Below are 25,147 nucleotides of genomic sequence, written 5' to 3'. Positions count from 1 at the left end.
CTGGCACCCGCACGGACACGGGAGCAGCCCGCCCGTGCGCGGACCAGGCTAGCGCAGAGGTCTCCAAGCCCTGGCGAAAACCCGCGCGAGCAGGACAAAGCGCGAGCTGGCGCGAGCAATGGGGCGGCCGCTGCACGCGGGGAAGGAAAGCGGCGGCGGGCGGCCGCGGCAGCAGGCGGCGCCTTGAAGCGCGCGCCACCTCGGGCGAGCCAGAGGAGTGCGCGCGCCCGGGGCCCTCCCCCCCTCCCCTTCGCCGAGGATCCCTGCCCCTCCTCCCTTCTCCCCCCGCCCCCTCCCCCCCCCCCCCCCCCGCGCCCGAACCCCGAGCGCTATTCGCGGAGCGGCTTACGCTAGTTTCTGAGCGTACGGTACCCCGGTGGCTGGAGAGGCTGCGCTACTCGAATCCCGTAAAGTTATTGTGAATGGGGAGTGGGGTGACGTCAGCCCCCGAATGTCAACAATGTAGCGATTGAGAGTGTGGGCGTTCCGTAGAGAGAGCGCGAGCCAGGGAGAGCGAGTAACAAACAGAACCGAGGAGCAGCCGCCGGAGCCGCCGCCGCCGCCGCCGCCGCCGGAGCAACAGCAGCCGCCGCCGCAGCAACAGCAGCCGCCGCCGCCGCGCACGCCGGGGCTGCGAGAACCGCCGCCGCCGCCGCCGCCGGACGACGAAGCTTACAACCGCCACTGCCTCCTGCAAACAGCAGCATTCACTGTAGAAGCCCACGGCGGAGCTCGATCCGTGCGTGACACCGAGTCTTCCCCGCCAGCCGAACCCCCCGCCCCCACCCCCCGGCCCCCCTGCAGCCGCCTACCTCCTCCACCCGCTCTCTCGCCTCTTCCCTTCCCTTGTTACATTTCCCCCCCTACCCCCTCCCTTTCCCTACGGACTTGGGGGGGCTGGGAACGAGCTGCCATGTGATGCCTGTCTGGCCGGGTTTCACTCGGTAGCCCCCGAACCGAAAGCCACACACCGGCTGGCCGGCAGAAGCCGGGGCCGGGGGGTGGGCGGGGGTTGCTTGCAAGCCGGAGGACTGCAAGAGAGAGAGGGGGGAAAGACGCAAAGTTCCTGGAAAAGGTGAGTCCTCTTTTTTTTTCTTTGCAAGCTTGCCTTTTCCCAGGCGCTTTGGTGACGGGGGAAGTTTTCGGCGTGGCTGACCTTAGGGGAGGGGACGAACCCTTTCCAAAGTGGGAAGAGGGACCTTGGAGGAGAGGGTGGGGGACGGAGAAAGGGCGGAATGGTGAAGGGGACGGGAGCTGGAGAGGACTGTGTGGTTCTGAGGAGAAAGAAAGGGGAGGGCGAGGCGAAGAGAGGCAGGCGTAACCGGAGTAGGAAAGGAAAGCTCTCTTGGGGTCCGTCCGGCTCGCTGAGTGTGCACCGAGCGATTCTCTACCGAGCACCCTCTCCGGCTTTTATGACATTTTCTGGGAATGGGGAAGGAAATAGGAGGTCTTCCCCCACGGACACTGGACGTGTGTGTGTGTGTATGTGTATGTGTGTCTGTGTGTGTGTGTGGAATCGCCTTGTCGTTTGCAGGAGGGGAAGATCTGTATTATATTCCGCCTGTGTCGATGGGTGTTTTGGAACAGCAGGGGAGGAGGAGCGGAGGGTAATAAGTCAGGCGTGCGGGAGGGTTTAGGGAGGTGTTGGGGAGAGAGGTTTTTGTTTTGTGCCAGCGGAGCAAAGCAGCTGTCAGATCGGCAGGCCTTTTAACCCGAGCTGGGGGCGGCGGAATGGAGTGGCCACCACCGCCACACCGCCACTCCTCCATCCCTTTACCCAGTCTTCTCCTTCCTCCCTTCCCCAGCCACCACCTTCCCCCTTTCCCTTCGCCGCGCTTGAGCCCAAGGCTCGAAGTCCGCTGGCCAAGACTCGGCCCCCTCCGAGCAGTTTTCGCGTCAGCTGTCATCTATCTGCTGCCGCCGCCGGTCAGCTCGGACTCCAGCCGCTGCAGGCGTGGGGAGAATGCACAAGTTCGTTATTGAGGAGCGAGAGAGGATTGGCGCTACCCGAAGCAAATTCTGGCCCACGGGAGGTGGCAGGGGTGGGGGATGGGGGGGAGTCCCCAGATTAGTCTCAGTGAGAATGCTATTTGTGAAAGTGTCCGTTTGGCATCTCGACTAGAGTGTGCTCTTTGGAGAGAGGTATCCTTTTAAAGATTCTCCTGCATAAAAGTGTCATTACTCTCTCGCCCAGCTCCGCTCTGCTTCCCTGCCCGAAATCCTAAGCTTCCCTGTGCTGCAGAAGAATTTTTATTAAAGATTTACGCCTACCACCCGCAAGCCAGGGAATTGTCAATCAAAAAGTGTTCTGGATCCCTTAGCGTGCCTTCTTCCCTCCCTCCCCCTCCTCCTCCAGGCCCCCGAAAGTCTGTGACTCTGGCTGGATTCGGCTGTGGAGACTGGAGTTTGAAAGGAGACACTGTCATTTGTAATTCACAAACCAAGCTCCCCACACATAACCGTAGGGAGAAGAAAGCAAATGAACGTCTTGGTGACCTCTGTCTAGCTCAGAATTCCAACCTTACCTTCCCAAGGAAGTGCTGGGTAAAGGTGTTCGCTCATGTTGGATGGTGGAGTGTTTCTGTTCCCTTATTGTAGGTGATGTTTGGTGTCTTGCATTTAGTCGTCTTTTAGACGATTTTTACAACCTTGGGTGAAGTTACCGTGGCTTGAAATACTTGGATGACTTTTAGTTTCTTTGCTGGGTATTCCAAAACCCAGACTGCCTGCCAGCTCTTTCCAGACTGGTGGTGTGCCAAGGGTAGAGCCATCTATTAAATGGTCCATCACGGAAAACCTCAGATCGGAACAGTGCTCCGTGGTTAGAATTGCATTTCTTAGACATCACCTTTGGTGATGAATTTCTCACGCTCTGTGTAAATTTCATCTGTTGAGTGTATTTAACTAAAAAGGGTAATTACTTCAAATAAAAATCCTTTCCTGCCTAGTGGGAACCTTGGCGAAGATGATGCTTAATGAGATATTTTGCTTTTGTCTGTTTAGAGTAAAATTAGAGATGTTAACTCTGATAACGATTTTCTCAGATCATTAAAATGTAACATGTAGGAAAGGCAGTTTGCTGCAGAGGCTCTGGCTGTCATGAAAGAAACTAAGTGTGAAATCATGCTTCTTTCCTTTTGTAGAACAGGCTATTTTTGTAATCCAGAGGGTGTCTTTCTTAAAAATGCTTTGGTTATTGTGAGATCACCCTACCCCGATTACAGAAATACTGGCAGTTCTGGAGTAAACTGCATTTTTCATTCTTTCAGGTAATAATAAATGTGAGTCAAAAATGACATCTTGTGAGAATCAGTCTTTAGTATGTGAGAAGGATTGCTAAATTACAGTGTTGTTATTCAGGCTGCTGTCGTTAAAGGTATGTCAGCATTTTCATTAAAAATTCAGTTTTTCAATAGTTTATAATTTCACCATAAAACTTTTAGTGGCAGAAATGCTTTTCACTTGGAAGATCTTTGCTTAAAGCATTCTGATTTTTTTTTAAATAGATTGATTGTTTACTTTGTTCCTCTTACTGCTTTCAAAACTTAGACAGTATTTAAATGGTCTGATAGAGATGGAATTCAAAAGTGTAACTGCAAAGCATAGAATAATTGCTTTCCATATTGAAAGGAAAAAAAATAAGCTGAAGGTTGTATTCACACAGACTTTTCATATTAATCATTAGAATGATTCACATTTGTTATTTGGTTCCTAGCAATGAGTGCTTCTTTCTGAAATTTTGACTGTCTCCCCTGTACATAGATGAAAATGTCAGTTATTGTGTACATTGATATTATATGTATAAATACATTTTTATACATATCTTGACTCTAACCAAACTTAATGACACAATTTTCTGATAGATTTACAATTGCTTATAAGGCACCTCTCCCATCAAAAAAAAAAAAATGAAAGAAAAAGGAAGAGATGAGGTAGGTGGGGGAAAGGTCTCTTTCTAATGGTGCTGGTGACTGGGAAGAAATCATTTATCATTTTTTTCTTGAACTCTCTATAGCAATTCCCTAGCCTTGCTTCACCTCTTGGGGCCTTTGTGTAGGGCTTAATTATTTGCAAACTGCTTTGAAATCCCTAGATGAAAGGCAGCATATAAGTGCAAAAAGTATTGTTATTCAGATGTGGATATTAATGAGCCATTACAGTTCTTCAGGAAAATGTCTGTTCAAAGATGGTAGGAAATATTTCCACCTGATAATAACTGTTTAAAAGTAGGTACAGATTACCAATGAGATAATTCACTCCAACCATGTCCTCTTCAATTTGTTGCAATTCATTTTGTGATCAAAGTGAATTTCATAGAGCCAGATGGTCAGGTTCATGTTCACATCTATGCTGGGCCAGTACTTCACTTCTGGACCTCTTTAGCAACTCTCTATAGTGCTAGAGGGTGTGAGTTATTCATTTGCATTTGTGATGATCACATCAGAGAGCGTCTTAGGAGGCCAACAAAAGGTTTTAGACCAGTTTTCGTGGTTAGTATTATTTCGTTCTTGCTTGATTTCACTGGTATGGACACAGATGGGCAGGTAACCTAGTGTGATGGATCAGGTTCTTGTTTTGGGGAATGCATGGTGAAATTGGCTCTGGCTTCAGTTTTTAGAAGTAGTACATTTACTAATAAGGGGTCAATAGAATTGAGAAGATAGACAAAGCTGACTGACTTATATGGGCACCCCCATCAGCTTTCACATATACTTTGATGAATTAATGATAGAAAAGATGTTAATAAATTGTAGAAAGGACAGAGATGAAATCTATTAAGAAAAACATTCCAGCTTAAGCAGTGTGATTCCATCTCTTATAAATAGGTGATTCAGTGGAAAGAGCAGTCATGCTGGACCCAGAAAGATCCAAGTTCAAATCCAACCTCAGACACTTCATAACTTTGTGACCCTAGGCAAATCATGTAATTTTTCCTAGGCTCAGTTTCTTCATCTGTAAAACGGGGAATAAAATAATAGCACCTATTCTCCCATGAGAATAAAATGAGATTATATTTGTAGTAAAGTGCTTCAAAAACCTTTAAAATACTGGTTATTATGGATATGTGGCTTTGGGATATGTGAAGGCTATATTTATTCTTTCATTTAGAAAGCCTTTATTAAAGATCTGCTGTGTGCGAGGTAATGTATTAAGTACTGAGGAGGTTCCAAAGATGAATAAGACAATGCTTCCTAACCTTAAGAGTTTATAGTTTAATAGAAGTAATAATAACAACCAATTCAAGTAACTAATAATGATTGCCAGCATTTATGTAGGTTTGTAAAGTGCTTTACAATATTTTCTTATTTGAGCTTCACAATAACCCTCAGAATCTGGTTTTCTTATTCCATGTACAACAAATGTAATGCAAGACACATTGTGCATGGAGTGAAGGTGGAGGGGTTGCTAACAGAATGTCTATGTAAGCCTTCCTGACTTTAGAATCGGCTTATGATTGATAATATTTTCCCCCAAGCGATTGTATCCACACATTGCCATTTCTGTGCAGAAGGTGTTTCCTTATCTGTTAAATGATGGAATCAAAGTAGGTGCACTCCAAGGTCCTTTTCAGTATTAAACCGAGTTTACTTAAAGAGTCTTAAATAGTGCTTTGTTTCGAAGTCAGTAGAGTTATTTTAACTTTTAAAAAGCAAAAGAAAATCAAGTCAAGCCAGAAACGTGGGCTTATTATCTGGTACTAGATTCTCATAAGTAGTTGACGTAATAAATACTGCCATATCATGCTATACCCATACAACAATATCCTCTCTAATGACTATAATATTTCTAAATAACATGCGAATTGGTCCATATTCTTCTTCAACTTAATGGTATTACTGAAAGGCATATCCAACAATTCACTCTTTTTTTCTCCTTAGGTTTTCTTCCAAAACAATAAATCACTTCACTCTGAAAGCTCTTGTCATCTCTCATCCGTGTCACTGGAATCAGTGCCAAAACATCTCTCAGCCTTCCCAAGTGACTTTGCAATCAAGGTTCAGGCAGTGTGTAATCCTTTGGTAATGTCTCCTTTGTATCTTATCCTCCTAATAAATTGGTCTTTGGGCCTGTGATCAGTCCTTTTCCTTTCTGTGTCTCTGTATATATTATTTTCTTCCTCATCTGACCGCCCTTTTCTCATGGCAGTCTTAAGAGTTAACAACAGATACCATAATGGTTTAGAAAAAAAAAGAAAAGAAAATATATTTGCCAGTCACATCCCTCGTATCATTTCCTTCCTACTTTCCTTTTTTTAAAAGTTATTTATTCGTCTACTTTCTAGTCCTGTCATATCTCCTTTCTCTGTCCTTGCTTCTTGTTCTAAGCCTTTGACTGCCACATGACAAACTCTAGCTGTCACCAGAAGAAAACATTTCTAGTCCCTTGCCAATTTCTGATTCCAGTCTGTGACATATTACTGTCTTCCTTCACTATGGTCCTTTTCAAATCCTTCTCCCTGGACCTCTCCCCTAGTTGCTACAGGAGCTTTTCTCAGTTTTTCTCTCTTACCCTCACAGGCCATCTCAACTATTTATTACATATAAATCCTCATCACATCCTTATGAAGTAGGGCATCATAATAACTATTTCATTGTTCTGCCTATTAGCCCACATTATTCTTGTTTTCAAGATACCTGTTTAAAAGTTTGGTGATTTTATCAATCAGTGTAGATGCTGCCTTTGCAGTCCATATCACCACCCCTTCCTTCATACATTAACAAAGAGCTTCATGGGTTGTAGCCTACAAAAGTCATCATAATCATGAGGTGGTCAGTCTGCTGGTAATGAGCCTGTCTGAATTTAACTAGGTTGGTCCTCAGAAGTCAGACTCATGTACAGTCAGTGGGCCCATATTTAGAGCTTTTTGTAGGACCTTCCTGAAGTTGTGTTCTGTGGAAATAGCTTAGAGGGTTCCCCATCACATCCTCACCATGGTGAGGCATCAGAGTAGGATATCGCTGAAGGCACTTCATGATAAAATGCAGTAATTATTGACAGAATGTTCATTTTTGCTCCTGTGTGTCCAAAAGCATTCATTACCTTTCCAGACTCTACAAATTGTCAGCATGTGTGCGGATCCTCACCAAATGGGCCACAATTGCAGAAATGCTTCTCTTTTGAAGCAACTTGTCACTTTATGACCACCATTCTGAAACAAGTGCCTCTTTCTTTTTCTTTGAGGCAACATGGTATGAAAAAAGTGTCCCATCTGGAGTCAGGGGACCCGAGTTTGAGTCCTGCCTTTCCTGATTATTATCTGACTGCCAGCAGATTGCTTAATCTCCCTTGACTCCTATTTCCTCATCTGTAAAATTAAAATGTTGGGTTAAATGATCTTTAAATGCTCTTCTACCTCTGAATTTAGGAACTTAGTTCTTCTAGCCCTATTAATAATCTCCCATCTCAGAAGTCTTTGCCTTACTTCCTCTGTGGCCCTGGAGTCACTTTGTCCACTTTGGCTTATCATAAGGTGCCTGAAAGAGGGCCCAGAATTTTATTGCCAAGATTTAGCTGTGTTTCTGTGACAACTAAAAATAGAGTTATTTTTTTAAATTAAAAACTATGAAAATCAGTGACCATACTGGGAATGGAGGATTACAAATCATATTCTTTTTAAAAATATATTTTAATTTATTTCATTAAATATCAATTACATGTAAAAAAAATTTTTAACGTTCATTTTTTTTTAAATTTCAAGTTTCAAATTCTTTCCTTCCTGCCTCTCCCCCATCCCTTGAGAAGGAATACAATATATGATATTGATTATATGTGTGAAATCATATAAAACATTAATTATTTCCATATTATCTGCAAAAGAAACCACACAAAACCCCAAGAAAAATAAAGTTTAAAAAATAGGCTTTAATCAACAGAGTTCATCACTTGTCTCTCTGAAGGTAGATAGTATTTTTCATCCTAGCTCCTTTGGAATTTTGTCTCAATCAGAGTAGCTAAGTCTTTCACGGCTAATCATCCCTACAATGCTATTGTTACTGTGTACAATGTTCTCCTAGTCCTACTCACTTCTCTCTGCATCAATTCATATAAGTCATCGTAGGTGTTTCTGAAACTATCCCAATCATCATTTCTTACAGCTCAATAGTATTCCATCACAATCATATACCACAACTTGTTCAGCCATTCCCCATTTGATGAGTAGCCCCTCAATTTCCAATTGTTTGGCACCACAAAAAGAGATGCTGTTAATATTTTTGTACAGATAAATCCTTTTCCCTTTTTTGGTCTCTGGCATACAGATCTAGTAGTGGTTAAAATCATATTCTTGATGTGTAGATATCTATTCCTATTTTGATCATTTAAAAATTTTTGATCATTTTTATGTGATCAGAAATTAAATGGGCAGAATTCAAACAATCTTTTAAGTCTCCCTTCCAAGCTTGGTTCTGTAATGACAGTTTTGATCCAAAGTAGGGTAACTGTCCCTGGAACAGTGTTTGAGAGCCTTTGCATGCCTCATTATCGGAGACACTTGAATGAAGATATTCTAGTAAATTATTAACTTTTAACTTCAATGCATCTGTGATCTCATCAAGGTGAGTTTTTGCACCAGATGCACACTTTTTTATCCTGGGTGAGTCTTGACCCTTTACTCCTATAAATCTTAATTAACATAGGATATCTACCCAATGTGTTAGGGACCTTCTCATTTTTTTAACCATGAAAGGATGCCAGTGTACCATTTAGGCTTTTCTCTGTTATCCTTTGCTCTCTAGAATACCTCCTTTTCCAAACATCTTTGTTTCTGATAGTATCATCTTTATATATTCCTTGTAATCAGAATTGCAGGTGGGCAATAGAGACATGTAGGGTAGACATAAATAGGCCACAGCATATATTACCAAAGACTAATTGCATATAATGGTTGTATATTCTGTTAACAAAGTTCATTCTATTATCTATCTCTGTTTAAAAAGGTTAAAAAATTCTGAATAATGGTAATACTTTGATCATCTTGTGATGTTAGAAAATGATTTACTTTTATGCAAAGGATGAAATAGCAAAATACTTTCCCTGTGAACTGGTATACTTTGTGCCTTGATGCATGTTCTAATAATGGCATTCTTTAGATGTATGTCTCTTGTTGCTCAGTTAGAGGATAAAGGGTGAGAATGATGAGGTGATAGAGGAATATGTCAACTTAGTGTTTTGGATGGAAAGGAAGAAGGTGAAGTCAATGATTCACCTGTGTCCATCCTTCGTTGCCAAAGAAGACCATGCCATCAGAGAAATGATGACATGACTTGCACTTGACTTTGTTTTGAGTGAGGGAGAGCTGTGCAGGTCACCAGCCTCACTTCTCCTCCAGAGCCATCTGAATCCAGTGACCAGATATTCATCAGGATGACTGGAGATGACCCAGGATGAGGCAATTGGAGTTAAGTGACTTGCCCAAGGTCACACAGCTAGTGAGTGTCAAGTTAATATATTAAGGAAGAAAACTGGATTTAGATATAATAATTTTAAAAGAGTCTTATTATGAATATTGGCTTCTCTTAATAGATAAAAGTAGGTGACCTTTGTTCTCATTGTAGTCCATTTCAAGGAAATATTATCTTTACAGATTGATGTGTTGCAACTCTTTATTAAAGGTTTACATGGATTTCCAAAGAACTAGGCTGGGGTAGTTCAGTGGACAGGGACCTGAGGTTTTCAGGGTTACTGTTCAGAATGTTTTCCCAAAGTTCTGTTCGTTTTGGTTACCACTTCTTCATTTTCAGCCAAAAGATTTTTCCCTGGCAGCTGTCTAAATATTAAGTGTACATTCGAAGTTCTAACCAAGAAACTATAAACTGTCTGAAAGTAGCAGGCTCATTTTTGGTATTTAGTTGAATTGGGAATCTTTGTAGTCAGCTGAATAGTGATACTTAGTGTGTTGCTGTTGGGGGCTTTATGTGATTTTTTAAAAAATCAAGTAGATGAGTGCATACAGATTTCTATGCAAACAATCATGGCTTAAATTAAAGCTGCTGATTTACTAGGAGAATTACTTGAATTGATTTGAAGAATATCTATATGGGTTCAAGATTCCATATTATGCAAATCATTGATCACTGAAGAGTCACACTGTGAAAGATATGAAATTAAATATGTCATATCTTATTGCTTATTCAGTAAAGAAAATGTAGGTATATTGGGAAGTTACTCTCTGTTTTTCATTCATCTTATGTGATGAGGCCAGAGTCTGAGGTGGCTCTAGACAAAATTATGATTCAAGAATTTGTATTTTTTTTTACATTTCTGATCTTCTTTTTCGGTACCTTTCCCCTCTTTTCTCTTGATTTCCCTCCCCAATCACCTACCCTCTACCTGGTTTTTTCATATACCTTTCTCTATTGCTTCCCCTCTGAGAACAAGCTCTCAAGAGAGGAAGAAGCAATATGAGGTGTAAATGAACAGGCATCAAATTTGGAGTCAGAAGAGCTGAGTCTGAATCCTGATTCTGCTCCTTGTTCCACGTGTAACCTTGTGCCCATCACTTAACCTGTCTGGGCCTTGTTTTCAGTATCTATAAGATGAGAGCTTTAGATTAAATCACCTTTTAAAGTCTCTTCTACTAAATCCAGCGATCTAATGAGAACTCATGTACGCCAAAGTATAAAGAGACTTTTATTTAGTACAATACTTTTCATCAGGGGTATTTGCATTTTAATAGATGACAGCTGAATTATGTCAAAAAGGTGAATCCTTGACTAGTAAAATTTCAGACATCCACTGATTGGTAGCGAGAGGTATTTTGGGAATCAGAGAAGGTCCGTGTGATGAGCAGTTGCCTGTTCAAAAGGCCAGTCATTCCTGGTCAGAGTAATCTAACTACACAGATTACAGAATAATAGCTGCTTTGGTATATAAAGGAGAAATGACTTTTCTTTCATGTTATAATAAACTTGACAGGGAGCACCACCTTTCCCTATATTCTTCCAAATACTGGACTGGGTAGCATGCACATTGTAGCAAGTCACTCTTTTATTTGACATTTAAACTAAAGCCTCAGGCAAAAGTCACCAGGTCTGTAATTAGGAATTCTTGTCACTGTCAGTGGTAGTGAACCTGAAATTTTCTATTATTCTTGAATATTTAATTTTAATGACAAAAATGGCAGTGGCATTGTTTTTGAGATATTTTTTTCTCCAAGTTCTTTACAAATCACTCCTTAGCATCTTTTTTCAAAACTATTGTAAGAGGCAGTGTTATTTATCATTTATTATAAACAGAGGCAGCTCCTGGACATTAAAGAACTATAGGGCATGATTCTTCTAGGACTCAGGAGTGGGGAACCTGCAGCCTCAAGGTCACATGTGGTCCATCTGGGTCCTTGAGTGCTGCCCTTTGACTGAATCCAAACTTCACAAAACAAATCCCTTCAATAAAACATATCCCCTCAGTAAAACCTGGATTCTTTCAAAATCCAAGGACCTAGAAGGCCACTTGTGGTTCCTCACCCCTGCCTAGGTAATGAGATTGTTTATATTGAAACACTTTGCCCCCTTAGAAATATCCTGTATGTATTAATGGTTGCTGCACATTCCTAATTCCCTCCTTCTACCCGCCCCACCCCTAACAAAACAAAAACCAAGCTGTCCTGGGCCCATCGTACCATCTGCTGGCTAGTGTGGGGAACTTCCCCTTGCCTCTTTCTTTTTCTTCAGAGGTATTGTGTCTGGATTACCTGTTTGCCACTGACCAGAACTTATTAATTCTACCTCAGTCATTCTTGGCCTCACATAAGCGTCCATCTCCTTTAGCTCCTCCCCCAACTTTGTCTGGTTTCTTCTAATCTTTGCCTAATCACCTTAGGAAAATCTTTATTCTTCTTCTGTTTGTAAGACAAAAGACGACCATAGTCATAAGGGATGAGTGTAAGAACAGGATAGCGATGTACATATGCCAAGGAATGGGTAAACTACATATTTTGAAGTGAAATTAGACGTGATAACCAGTACCCTTTATCCTACGGGCCTGGAAACAGTCTAGACGTCACCTTCAGAATCTCTACAGATGTTTCCGTGTATCTTCTCCATCTCTTCTAATTAAATCTGCCTTTCCTCAGGCACCAGCATTCAATAGAAATAAAAAGCTATTTCTTATTCTGTTTTCTCCCCCATTTTGCGTAATTACTAGTATTAAAACATTTTCTATTCATTTTAACGGCAGGTGTATAGTATTTCAGCCCTATTATGGCTTTTGTGGGGCCAGGCTAGAATATTTACTATCATTTATATTATCATTTTTTAAGAAAAGAAAAAAGTTCAGCATTTCAAATAGCTGACTTACACAAGAACTTTTGGGGCAGTGTACTGCCCATTATATCAAAGCGAGGATGCCTTGTTCTGTTATAAATCTCCCCAGCAGTGATAAATACAAACTTTCCACTTGTTTTCAGTGTCTCAGTATTGTAGGTCTGAGAATAGTCCCCCCTGTGAAAAACAGGAACTGTGCTTGTCTGTTATGCTTGTCTGTTACCAGTTCTTGTGGTCTATATGGCAACTATTTTGCTTTTTCAGAAGGGAGGGAAACACATTTAAAACTAATTGAATAAAAGCAGCTAAAACTAAGTGACCCTTGAGACTTGAGTACAGCTGCTCATCCCAGCATAGCGTGGAGAGTGAGTTGTTGTTTTATTATCATTTATTTAGCGGTGGTACAGATTTATTTAGCTCTAAACGGGGAAAACAGGAACTGTAACTGTTGAGGTGTTTCTCTTCATTAATTTGCATGTGCCCTGTTTTTATTTAGTGGGGAGGTGTGTGTACAATATGTATGCAAGGGTAATTTAGCACGTCAGCTATTTCCTACGAGTTGCTCTTGCTGACTCACAAGTCTGCTGCAGCTCTCAGCTGGCCTCACTGTAAACTGCCCACAAGGGAAGACCAAGACTTGAAGAACTCTGAGTGCCATGGAGCTGCTTAGGGGTTATTTTCAGTTCTGTGGTCACTGGTCGGCCGGCTTCTCTTCCTCTTCCAACAGCCAAAACACAGTCTTTTGGTTGAATAGTAGAACATCAGACTTTCGCCTTTTTCAGGCTAAGTAAGTAGCTTGCCATTTGTGAAAATGTTTTTAAGAGAAGTGATTCTTGCCTCATCTTATTTTCTTGGAATCCTTGAGGGATAGGAAAATGTGTGTGTGTGTGTGTGTGTGTGTGTGTGTGGTGTGGTGTGTGTGTATGGTGTGGTATGTGTGTGTGTATGGTGTGGTGTGTGTGTGGTATGTGTGGGGGGGTATGGTGTAGTGTGGGGGGGGGGTATGGTGTAGTGTGTGTGTGTTGGGGGAAGAGAGGAAGTAGAGAGGGATAGTCAGAATGGACAGAGAAGCTTTTCTTGCCTTTTCCAAATAGAATGACTATCTGTCTTACACTTTAACACCAGAAGGAACTTCCCAGAGCTATTCATTAGCTTATGTTTTCCTGGTGTGATATCTGACCCAAATCTTCCATCCCTGCATGCAGAGATCTCCCATTAGGAATACACAGAGGTGGGTCATTCAGCTGCCAGCTGAGGTCATTATGTGTTACTGAAGTCCTTGAATAATGTTAGGGTTAGTTTATATCCATAGTATTTTACTGAGGTAAATAAGCTGACATCTGCGTCGGACCATAGCTAGCATTTGTTTTTAGTGTTGGTTTCAGTGTTTTGTTTTCTGAATTAGATGCTGCTTATCTTCATTGAAAAGTGTGAAATACTGCTTCTTTGAGGTTTCTACATAAATTTCCTTTTGTTCCTACAAATACATCCCATATCAGCCTAAACTATCTCCAAATAGATGATTAGGTGAGATCAGTTAGCCTGAAACTGTGTTTAGCACCGAGGCGAATCCCTGGATCTTGTTTTGGTAGTTTTGATAAGCTTTCTATAGCAGTTTTGACCAGTAATAAAGAGAAAAACCACACTGCGTGCTGTGTAACATAAAGATGATGGGAGTTCTTGGTTTCCGCCAATAGAAATGACTCATCAGTATCAATAGAATTGTGACTTCTAATAATAACCCAGTTCAAGACCTTTAAAACATGTGGTTTTAGCCCCTGCTGTTAGTGAAAGGTTGGAAAATATTAGTTTAAGCCTTTAAAAAAAATTCTTCACATCTCTTGATTTCATTTAAGTATAAAGTTGTTTTTAAAAATGGTAATTATCACACCACTATTTTTCATCTTACTGTTTTTAGTTTCATTATGACCAAATTACCAAGCCCTGATCTTTTCATCGGTTAGAAATCTGTGCACGAAGCATCTCCGATTAAGGGAGCATTCCGAAGGAAACGTAGCTGAAAAGCAGGTCCTCTCTGAACCCAGAAAGGAAACAACTGGCACATACCACCTCAGCCCACTGAGATCCGCCTCCTATTTTCCACTTCCATTGAGCTTGTCCTGGGGGCCCCGAGGTAATGCTTACTAGGCTCTATTGCTCTTTGAGTCATTGTCAAAGGATTCCAAGGGGAAGGTTAACAGAAAATAAGAGTCAGAGAGGAAACAGCAGTGTGTAGAATGAGCAATTATTAGCTTTGGAAGAAATTTGCTGTTTCTTTTCTAATAGCACAAGCACAACCTAGAAATAATGGAGTGTGTATGTGTGTTGTATATATATTTGTGTAGTATATATGTTTCCATATAGTATCTGTTGTTTTTTAAATAGGTAATATTCTGAATAAATGCTAAGCAATTTTCAAAGAAACACAAAATCTGAGGGTTAGAAGGAAGCTTAGAGACATCTAATTCAGAGATTCTTAACCATTTTGTGCCATAGACATCCCTTTGGCAGTTTGCTAAAGCCTATGGACCATTCTCAGAATAATGTATTTAAATGCATAAAATTAAATATGTTGGATTACAAATGAAACCAATTATGTTGAAATACAAAATCAAAACATTTTTAAAAAACAAACTCATGGACTCTAGTCCAGTAAGTACGTGAACAAGAATCCCCTCTCTAGCTTAGCCAACAAGTGGTCATTCATCTTTGCTTGATGAACTAGTAAGGAAGGAAACCTACAACCTACCTGGAGAGTTCATTCCATCATAAAAGTTTCTAGTTTGCCATTATGTAAATTTTTTTGCTTTGGGATCAATGCTTTTGTGGCAATGATCATGAGCCCCCATCCACTTGAAGAGTCCCCATTTGGGGATCATAGATTTAAAGTTGGAAGGTACCTTGGAGGTCCTATAGTCTAATTCCCTCATTTTGTAGTTTAGAAACTGAATCCCAGTGAGGTTAAATTATTCTCACAAAGTTTCAAAGCCTGCATTTGAATTCAGATTCCACTAATTTCAGACCCAGTGCATATGCTACACTCTAGTGTACAATTTTGAAAAGTCCGAATTTATCCCTTGACCTCATTATATAGTGAGAAAAAGAATGATTTACTTAAAGTAGAAAATATTGTGATATCAATCAAGTGTATCAACAGCAAACATATTACCTGTAGCAAGCCAATTCCTTCATTTTCTTTATGCCTCCTCAGAGATGACAGGTCCAGTCCATTTCTAAGGTCCATCTAGGGAAGCAGGATACAGTAGATTACTGGCTTGCCCTGCCAATTTCCAAGAAAGGGGTTGTATCTTTTCTTTTTCCAATTTATTTCTTTTTAGATTTCAACATTCATTTCCATAAGTTTTAAATTTTCTCCCCCTCCCTCCCCAAGATGGCATGCAGTCTGATATGGGTTTTACACATACATTCTTACTAAACACATTCTCATATTAGTCATGTTGCATAGAAGAATTATGACGAATGGGAGAAACTATGAAAAAAAAGCAAAACAAAAAAGAGATAGTCTTTTGTAAGCGTAAGCAAAGTGGGATTTTTTGTTGTTTTTTCTGGAGTTCAGTTTCTTATGCTCAGGCTGAATGGTGAACATCTGAAGGACTGATCATCTTTGAACCCTGATAATTCACAGCTGTGCTGAGTCATGTGGGTTTCATGCCTGCTAGCTCCGAGCCAATCAAGGGCCGAGTCTTTGTTATATATTCTGGGACTGAGGGTTCGCTCACGAGAAGGTCCTTTTGATTCCCTAAATGTCCTTTTGATTCCCTAAATGGGACTCTGAATAGTCATTTGTTAAGAGCTCTCCCGACTATTCAGATGTTAGTGCTTTCCTGCTCTGGTGGTAAATGTAGATGGTTGTATTATTCTGTTTAGACAGTTGGAGTCCTGTCTATTTAATTCTTTCTTGGATACACACTTCTTTCTACTTATCTGTAATTAAAGTAAGATTGTTGACCTCTTTAAAGTTGTCTTTCCTTTAGAAAAGCAGATCAAAGAACTTGTGCTAGCAGCCCACTCTGTGTGCTAGTGTGATTGCCAGCTCTGCATTCCAACTTCATAGTTCTTTCTCTGGATGTAGATGCCATTTTCCATCGTGAGTCCTTTGGAATTGTTTTAGGTCCTTGCATTGCTGAGAAGGGCTAACTCTATCAAAATCAGTCCCTGCATACTGTGACTGTTTCTGTGAACAATGTTCTCCTGGTTATTCTCACTTCAGTCAGCATCAGTTCATATAAGTCTTTCCAGAATTTTCTGAAGTCCACCTGTTCGTCATTTGTGTTAGTACAATAGTATTCCATTACATTCATATACCACAACTTATTCAGCCATTCAAAGGGGCTGTATCTTGATAACTGGGTTTCAGTTGCTGTTCACCTCAAGAATCACCAAGAGATCAAGAATTGACCATTGCTGTTCTCATCATCCACTGGTGAAGTCTTTCCAGAATCTGGATCTGAAACATACATAGGGTCATCTTTCAGAAAATCCACTATGTTGACTCCTAAGACAGGCTTCGAGTCAGAACATTCTGAATAGTGGCTCCTATCTCCATTGTCAGAAGTGTACATTTCAAAAGAAAAGATAAACCTCTTGCTGTCTTAAGCCCTTGGGGTACTGTTATGTGGGCAGCCATTTTTTCCATTTTGCTTCTCATATTCATGTACCAGACAGTGCTAACTTCATCACTTCTACTATGTGTATGACCTTGGACAAGTCATTAATGTCCCTGGGCCTCGGTTTCCCTATGTGCAAAATGAGAGTGTTGGATGTGACCACTAAGATACCTTCCAGTTCTAGAGCTATGATCTGTGATTTTGATCCCTAATACTCCATTTAAAAATCAATTGTAGTTGTCTAGAAACTTTTCCATACATTGAGATGAAAACTGCCTCAATAACCTCCACCCACTTCTAGTTCTTCCCTCTGGGGGCCAAGCAGAGCAAGTTAAATTCCTTTTCCATGTGACAGCCTTTCATATACTAGAAGACAGCTATCATCCTTCTCCCTTCCACCACCACCGCTTTCTTTTCTTCATCCTAAATAGTTGCTGTTCTTTCAGTTTATTCTCATATGGCAGAATCTCCAAGTCTGACCATTCTGTTCACCCTTCACTGGACACTTTTCAGTATATATCTCTAGTTTAGCCGACATCACAGAAATTTCCATTCTGTAATGTGACATTACCTTAATATCTTTAAACTTCATCTTTTATTTATACATTTTTACCTGGTACAGTTAAAGCAAATTATAGTTGACAATCTCAGGAGCTGTAAGAACCTCATTATTACTATAGACTTTTTTTTTTCATTACAAATGCCCCACCTTTCAAAAATATTAACATTTTACTCTGTCTTGGTTATGGACTGTCAGCTTCAGAGTACTTTTCATCTTGTTTCCAGCATGCTGATTGAACTGGGACATCAGTATCCTGTACATTTATATTACTGTGGGACTTTTTTTTTTTTTTGGTATTGTGGAAGGTAACAAGTGGAAGATGGTGATGGATTTAGGTTAAGAATCTTAAAAAACTCTGCTGCTTCCTACCTGCTTGACCTTAGACAAATCACTTACCAATTTGTGCCTCAGTTTCCTCATCTGTAAAACGAAGGGGGAAGATTGGTCTAGAAATGACCAATGATTTGTTCTCTGAATCTGTGGCCCTATGAACATAATCTATTTTTAATATATATTTGTTAGATTGAATTAGAATGAACTGTCCAGGTAGGTGGTAGGTGCCCTTCCTCACTAGTGTTCATCAAGCAAAGATGAATGACCACTTGTTGGCTGAGCTAGAGAAGGAATTCTTGTTTGTAAGATATTTGGGGGGGCCGACATTTAAACCATTAAAGCTTAGGTGTGTTTGGTCTTTTTTTTTTTTAGATACTTAAGGTGATAATCTTTACAACGGCAATATTGACTTCTTCCTGCCTTTAATTATTACTCTTTCCCTTCTCTTCCCCTGACTCAGAGGTATCTTGCCATATAGACAGGACAGGGCAGGGATGAAGGGAGTTGCTGCCCCTTCTGACCATAATGGCCCATGGGGTAGAGAAGGGGACAGAAAGCTCTTTTCATGTTGCACTGGTCCCTAAAGCCTTGGGAAGGCCCAAGAATGCATCTGTTTGTTGTGAGGAAGGGAAAGAAATAAATATACAGAGTGGGCAGGATGAATGGGGGTCACCCTAGGTCTACAGAGTCATAGGCCACAGAGGTCATTTGTCCAAGCCATAAATGAACAAAAATCTTTCTCCAGTGTATGTGACCCATCCAGCCCTTTGCATAAAGACCTCCAAGGATGGGAAATATACTTTCTCCTGCCATAACCCATTCCTCTTTTCCTCTTTAATTTTTGAAATTTTTCCTTTCATTAAGTTGATATCTGCTTCTCAATTAATTCCTGTTGTTCTTTGTTGTGTGGTCTATAGAGCCAAGCAGAACAATCACTAGGTCCCCTTTAGTCTTCTCTTTTTCAGCTTTTCCTCATATTGCAGTCCCCTCACCTTCCCAGCTGGCTTTCAGCTTACTAATATCTCCATTCCAGTTTACTAGCATTTTTCTAAAACTATGGCCCTGAGAACAGTTTGCTTCTTGCCAGGACAGAATACAGCAGGACTGTCAAGTTCTTCATCTGGACATCAGTTCAGTCTAATATGTTAGCTTTTTGGCTTCCCTGTCATACTCTTGACTCATATAAACATAATCTTAATTGTTCTTCTTATTAAGGTTCAGCAACCCATTTCCAGATACTTCAGACACAGGGGTGCGGAACCTGTGTCCTGGAGCCCACATGTGGTCCTCTAGGTCCTCAAGTGCTGCCCTTTGACTGAATCCAGACTTTACAGAATAAATCCCCTTAATAAAAGGATTTGTTCTGTAAAGCTTGGACTTGGCCAAAAACCCACACCCAATGCTCTAAATTGTTTAGAGAATTAAAGAAACACCTTGATCCTCCTCTCAACTCCTTCCCCCTGCCCTTGACTTTACAAACAATTTTTTTATTGAGCTCATTTGTATATGATGATTATTGGGCAATATGTTCCACAGTATCTTTCATTCAACAAAAGGTAAAATATCTACTGTCTGTAGAGCACTTTGTTAGGTGCTGAGGGAGATAGAAAAGTTAGATTATTGGATTAGCACTAGGAAAGATCTTGGAGGTCATCTCATTTTACAGATCGGGAAACTAAGACCTGGAAAGCATTAATGACTTCAGAGCAAGGATTTGAACCCAGGCCGTTGGCTCCCATTGAAGTACTCTTTCCCCTCTACCACCACATTGCCTCCTACGTGATAAGAGTTGATCCTTGTCTTCATGGGGCTTACACTCCAGCAGGTGAATAAGAAACAGATACAGAGAGCTATACTATATGATGTTTCATAGTAAGTGGAAGAGCTCATGGAAAGTATTGTTTGTCCTACTACATCTGGAGTGCTGGGGTTCAATTCTGGGTATCATATTTTAAGAGTGATGTAGATATTCTAGCAGAGAGCACCCAGAGGATGTTTGCCAATCAGGACAGCGAGGAGTCTGGAAACCATTCCATACAAAGCTATACTGAAGGAATTTGATGTGTTCATCCTGGAAATTGGGAATGAGAAGAAATAGTGGAGACAAGCTAGCTGCTTTTAAATATTTGAAGGACAGTGTCATTTAAACGAATGGGCTAAACGTGGGATCTGCCTCATTATCCTCAGCAGTACTTCACTCCAGGTTATTCAGTTTTGCATATGATATCCATAGAATACCTAATACTTAATGCCATATTTGCCAAATTCCAAAGTGAAAGGGTACTTAAAAATAGAGATTAGAAATGAGCTTCAGTGAGTGCCTGAATGCTTGTAGAAAATAGTCTGAAATGTCATTGCTCTTTGCAACAAAGAGTTATTTGCAGCAGCAGAGTTATTTGGTCAAAGCACTGGCTAATTCACATCTCCAAGTCTGTTTTCTTTTGGCAAACAGCCCAGAGGAATTAGACTTACAAGCAGATTCTGATGTGATCTGGTGTGTGCATGCACTTGAATTGGGTATTTTGTTTTTGCTTTGTTTGGTCCCTCCTTTTTTAGGACTGACTTTTTAAAAAGCCCTCTAGTTTCTGGCTTACTGTGGCAGTTCTTTTGGTTTTGTTTCCTTAATCCATAAACAATTGTGGGGGGGAACATGGCAAAACACTTCAGAGAGTTGGACAGTGTCCAACATGGCTGTCTGATGATGATGTAAGTGACAGAGCTACTTACGATATAGTAGCCCTAAAGAATTAAAAATAGTTAAACTCCCATTTCTAAAGATTATATAGTTACAAAGGATTTCTTTATCAAAGCCAATTGTCTCATCAGGGTCCATTGTTGAAATAATAGCTGTTAAAATACAGGTGTTGGAAGTATTTGGTTTTCAAGAGAGCTTTAGAATTAAGAAGGCTAACAATAACTCCTCTTTATGTAGTACTTCACGGTTTGCAAAGTGCTCTTTTCATGATCCTGTGAGATTGAACAAGTAGTATTCCTCTCAATTTGCTGATTAGGAAATGGACTAGGAGACTTTAAATGTCTTCTTGCCCAGGATCATTCCTATAAAGCCAAGATTCAAACCTCAGTTTTCTGACTCCAGGTTCTTTTCCATTCAACCACAGTATTTTTTTGCCTCTCCTCCTACATCCCTGTAGAATTTAATTTTGTCTTATGTTCCACAATGATTTGAAAACACATCATCTAGAAGAATGAGAAAGGTTCCCCGACAGCTAAGAATGTCAGACCTTTAAGTGCCTAAGAGATTGGGTTCCAGGAGAGGTATCAATTTACACAAAGGCTAAATCTCCACACTCCAACACTGTATGCCTTTTGACAGAATTTCAGACTTGACTATTGTGCTTCTCTTATATGCAACAACATAAATCAGTCAAGGGATTACTCTTTATTCAGTGCCACTGTGATGGTGGCACTGTACTTGACGTTGGTGAGTACTGAGAAAAATATAAGGTATACTCTTTGCCCTCAAGGAGTTTATAGTCTTTTTTGTGGAGGCAGCACAAATATGTGAAAAATTAAATCGTAACTTGAGAGAGATAATATTAAAAGAGTACAGGAAACTTTGAGAGTCAATAGAAAACTACAAGCAACATTGAAAGTCATAGCTTTCTGTCATTGTGCATTTTTTCAATCAGTGGATCACATTGGAATCTTTGAAATTTTTTTGCAATAAAAAAAGAAGCCTTCCTCCTTGAAAAGTTGGGAGCCATTGGTGTAGACAATGAAGGTTATAGGATTTCAAAGGAGGGAGAGATTTCTGTGAACCTAGAGGGCTCCACAGAAAAGAAGATATTTGTAGGAAGGGTAAGTTGTAGACAGAGATAGTGGGGTGAAGGGAGCTTTCTAAAAGGGTTAGTGTGACATGAGCAAGAGCACTACATTGGAAAAGTACAAGAATGTTTGGGGCAAACAAATTTATTCCAGAGGGACAGTCTAAAGAACATGAGTTAATGCTGGAATCTTTTGACATTGGTCTTTTTTAAAAAAATAGATATTGATGTTTTATCATGCAGTCAGCAGTGCCCTTTTACTGATGTCTTGTTGTGCAAAATTAATTGGAAGAGAGCTTCTCCTAGGAGGAACACAAAGACTATGTCTTTAATTATTAGAAAACTGTCCAAACAGTACAATCATTTTAGAACCTTATTTCCATACCTGAAAACTGTTTTTGAAAAATCAGTTAATATAAACAAGGCTGGAATTTGACTTTGTGGCACATTTAGTTTTTAAAAAAAGTTAATACTTTAAACTTTTGCTTTTTAAACAAATGGAGATTTTATAGCAAAAGTTTATGGAGAGAATGATAATAACAAAAAGATCCTAAGCTTCCAAGAAATTTATGAACTTTTCAATGTGTTTCAATATTCAAATACTGACTACACCTTCTCACAGTAACAAGCATTTATCTGTTAAAAATTTTCAAGTTCACAAATTGTAACAGTATGTACCTCTCCAATCCTAAAGATCGTTTTAGTCGTTTGTCTTTCTGTAAATACAGTTCCTGCTGATAGATGACTGTGGAAGGCTGATAGGAAGTTGGACAAAAGAGAAGCTATTATAGATTCTAACCAAGTATGAATGACTAGGGCTAATTTTTTTAGTAAGTGAGAAGGAGTTTGGAATTAAGGGAAGAAAGATGAAATCTTAAAATTTATAATTAGGAATACTGTTTGGGGGGCTTTGTTAAAATTTCCTCTATACCTGACTCTTTTGTTTAGGGTTATTTTCAGGCATTGGCACGCGTTTTTACAAAGGAAACAATTATAGATTTCTTTGTCTGCAGCTAGACATTTAAACTAGTAGACATTGATCTACTGGTGCATTGAGGTAGGCAGGGTCAAAACTGGAGGATTTTTCAAATGACAACTCATGATTTTCTAGAAGCAATGATTCAGGAGAAAAGGTCATTTATACTTGAAGGAATTTTGTAGCTAGAATAGAGCTGCAGTAAAGGGGCAAAAAATCTAGGTTCCATTGTAATAGGACTATTCCAGGAAAAGCTCTCTGATGCAGTTTCTCTAGTTGTAAAACGGGAATAACAGGAATAAAGCCCTTTAATAGTGCATTTAGCCTGTGATCTCAATGTAAAAAAGAACAGTCTTGTCATTAATACCTTAAAATTATGTTTATAATTAAAAATCTTGTGTCAAGCTATAACATTATAAACCCTGTTGCCTTTTTTTTTTTGGTGGGGAGGAGGGTCTGTATCATTGGTGTGGGGGAACTCTAAAAAAAACTCCCACCACCCATGAGTACAAGCAGTTGGTCTCTAATTTATAGTCTTAGAGATTTGTCTGCAAGCTCTCAGAGGCTAAGTGACTCTCTCAGGGTCACATAGCTAATATATGTCAGAGATAAGTTTTAAATGCAGATGCTGGCTTTCCATTTACTGTGCCACACAACCTCTATTTATAAATATCTAAATTTAGTTTATAATATGTATATACTCATATAAATGATGTGGGAATACTCTTGGCCTCTAAATACAAAATGCATTTTTCCTTATGAGAGATTTATTTTTTTAAAAAGTCACATTTTCTTTTAATACCAGTTAAATAAATATTAAAGGAAATGAATTATAGACATGTGAGCTTAATCCAATTTTAGTTCATTCCTTCCAAATTAAATATAAAATTAGAGTGTCTAGGGGGAAAAACACATAACAAATTTTTTTAAAGCCATATTTAAAAGAGCAGGTGTCCCTGACAATGATTTGCTTTGCAGGTGCTGTTTTATTTAACTGCTTAAAATAGTGATTAAAAATTATTCGGGTGAAACATAAAGCAAAGTTACAAAAATGACTTGTAAACACTTGTTCTCATTTTTTTCTTCTCTTTCTGCTTGATTTAAGTCATTTGAAATTCTGAAACAATTCCTCTCTCCTAATTGTGCCCCCCCCCCCAAGCAAACAAATAAGTTTTAAGCTTGTGCGAGGTATTCCATTCAACAAGATGCGGCTTTTTTCGTTGTCGGGTAATTCAAGATCATAGGGATATGACTCTTCCAAACCTGATTCTAAGGAAATGGAAAGTATTCACTGCTTTTGGACCTGCTGCAGTCACAGCACATAGAACTGGAAGGAACCCTATGGAGTATTGACTCCAGCTCCTTAATTTGATGGCTGAGAAAGCTGAGAGGTGAAGTACACTATTACCGAAGGTCAGCCAGGTAGTAAGAGCCAGGATTCTAACTCCCAAAGCCCATTCCAGCACACTTTAATTATGGTTAAATTTGCCATTGAGTAATGGAGTCAGGAGACCTTGAATCAGCTAAAGTGTCCCCCACGTAAGGTCACTACAAACTTAGAATCCATGCACCTATAGACAGTGATGCTCAGGAAAACCGTCAAGTTCTGCAGCTTCAGCCCTTTAAATGTCTGCCTTGGTGTCAGGAGGCTTTTCATGTTAAGATGTAGAGGTCATGTCCTTGCTTCACAGAAGTTTCCAGGGATGTGTGGGTGCATTTGTGGAGTGAGTGGTATCTCCCCTTACCTCTGCCCCTTGTTTTAAGGGCAGTATTTAAATAGCATGGGTTAATCTCAAGGAGAGCTTTTTCCCATTGCCCTCCCTCCTACTTAGGTTGATGCGTCTGATACATTTTTTTATACGTTAGCTGATTGTGTGTGCGTACTTTGTGGCTGGGGAAATGCAGCTGGAAAGTGTGTGGGGGATTGTCTGCTTCCTCTGAGACTGATACAGGTGGTCAGGTGGGGGTGGGGAGGGGAGAGGCCATGAAAAAGGTATGACACCCACTTCCTTTGGCGTATGTTATGATGTGCTCTCAGCTCACCATCCCCTACTCTAGTCACACTTGAACAGGATTTTCTTGTGGTAGTTTTTTCTTTCGTTGCTACTGATTTGCCTATTGGAGATTTATGACTAAGGCTGTGGTCAAAGATTCCCTATTTAGTTATGAAAAATCTTTCAAATTATCTTGTGTTGCTTTTCTTTTTTCTTTTCGCTTGTGGCTTTTTTTCTTGCCCTTCGTATTTTCTATAACATGCAGAAACTTTCCGTAATGCTAATAAAATAATAACCTAGAAATGCTACATTAAAATCAGACTGATAATAAAGATAATATAGAAACAGTATAATAAGAAATACTAATATAGAATCCTCCAAAAATCAGCTTCTTTTAGGCAGATACTATTTGGCCAAATGTATTATATGATTAAAACCATTGATAACTATTCAGAACTGACACAGGAATGCCTAGCTTCTTGGAATATTACCATGAGGCTATCAGGATTGGAAGGTCATTCATCCATCCAGTCTTTCAATAAGCATTTATTAACACTATGTATTCTTTACTTGTGACATTATACCACATTGATTCTCCTCCTTCTCTTA

At 40.0% G+C, this 25,147-nt stretch overlaps 1 protein-coding gene across 4 annotated transcripts in view; it reads left to right on the top strand.

Annotated features, from left to right (window-relative positions):
• The first annotated feature begins 395 nt into the window (after positions 1-395).
• BACH2 (BTB domain and CNC homolog 2) overlaps positions 396-25,147 on the top strand; it is a 400,583-nt gene continuing 375,831 nt past the window's right edge. For 2 of the 4 annotated variants that reach the window (XM_072642835.1, XM_072642836.1), the window contains exon 1: positions 396-1,075. The gene's annotated coding sequence lies outside the window, so the exon portion shown is untranslated. Of the gene's footprint in view, positions 1,076-1,107; positions 6,021-25,147 lie in introns of those variants that run through there. The other 2 variants (XM_072642834.1, XM_072642837.1) reach the window with 2 other exon arrangements.

The sequence above is a fragment of the Notamacropus eugenii genome, chromosome 2 (assembly GCF_028372415.1).
Source record: "Notamacropus eugenii isolate mMacEug1 chromosome 2, mMacEug1.pri_v2, whole genome shotgun sequence".
NCBI classification, from domain to species: Eukaryota; Metazoa; Chordata; class Mammalia; order Diprotodontia; family Macropodidae; genus Notamacropus; species Notamacropus eugenii.
Note: the sequence above shows the minus strand (reverse complement) of the source record. Positions and strands in the feature narration are given on the sequence as shown.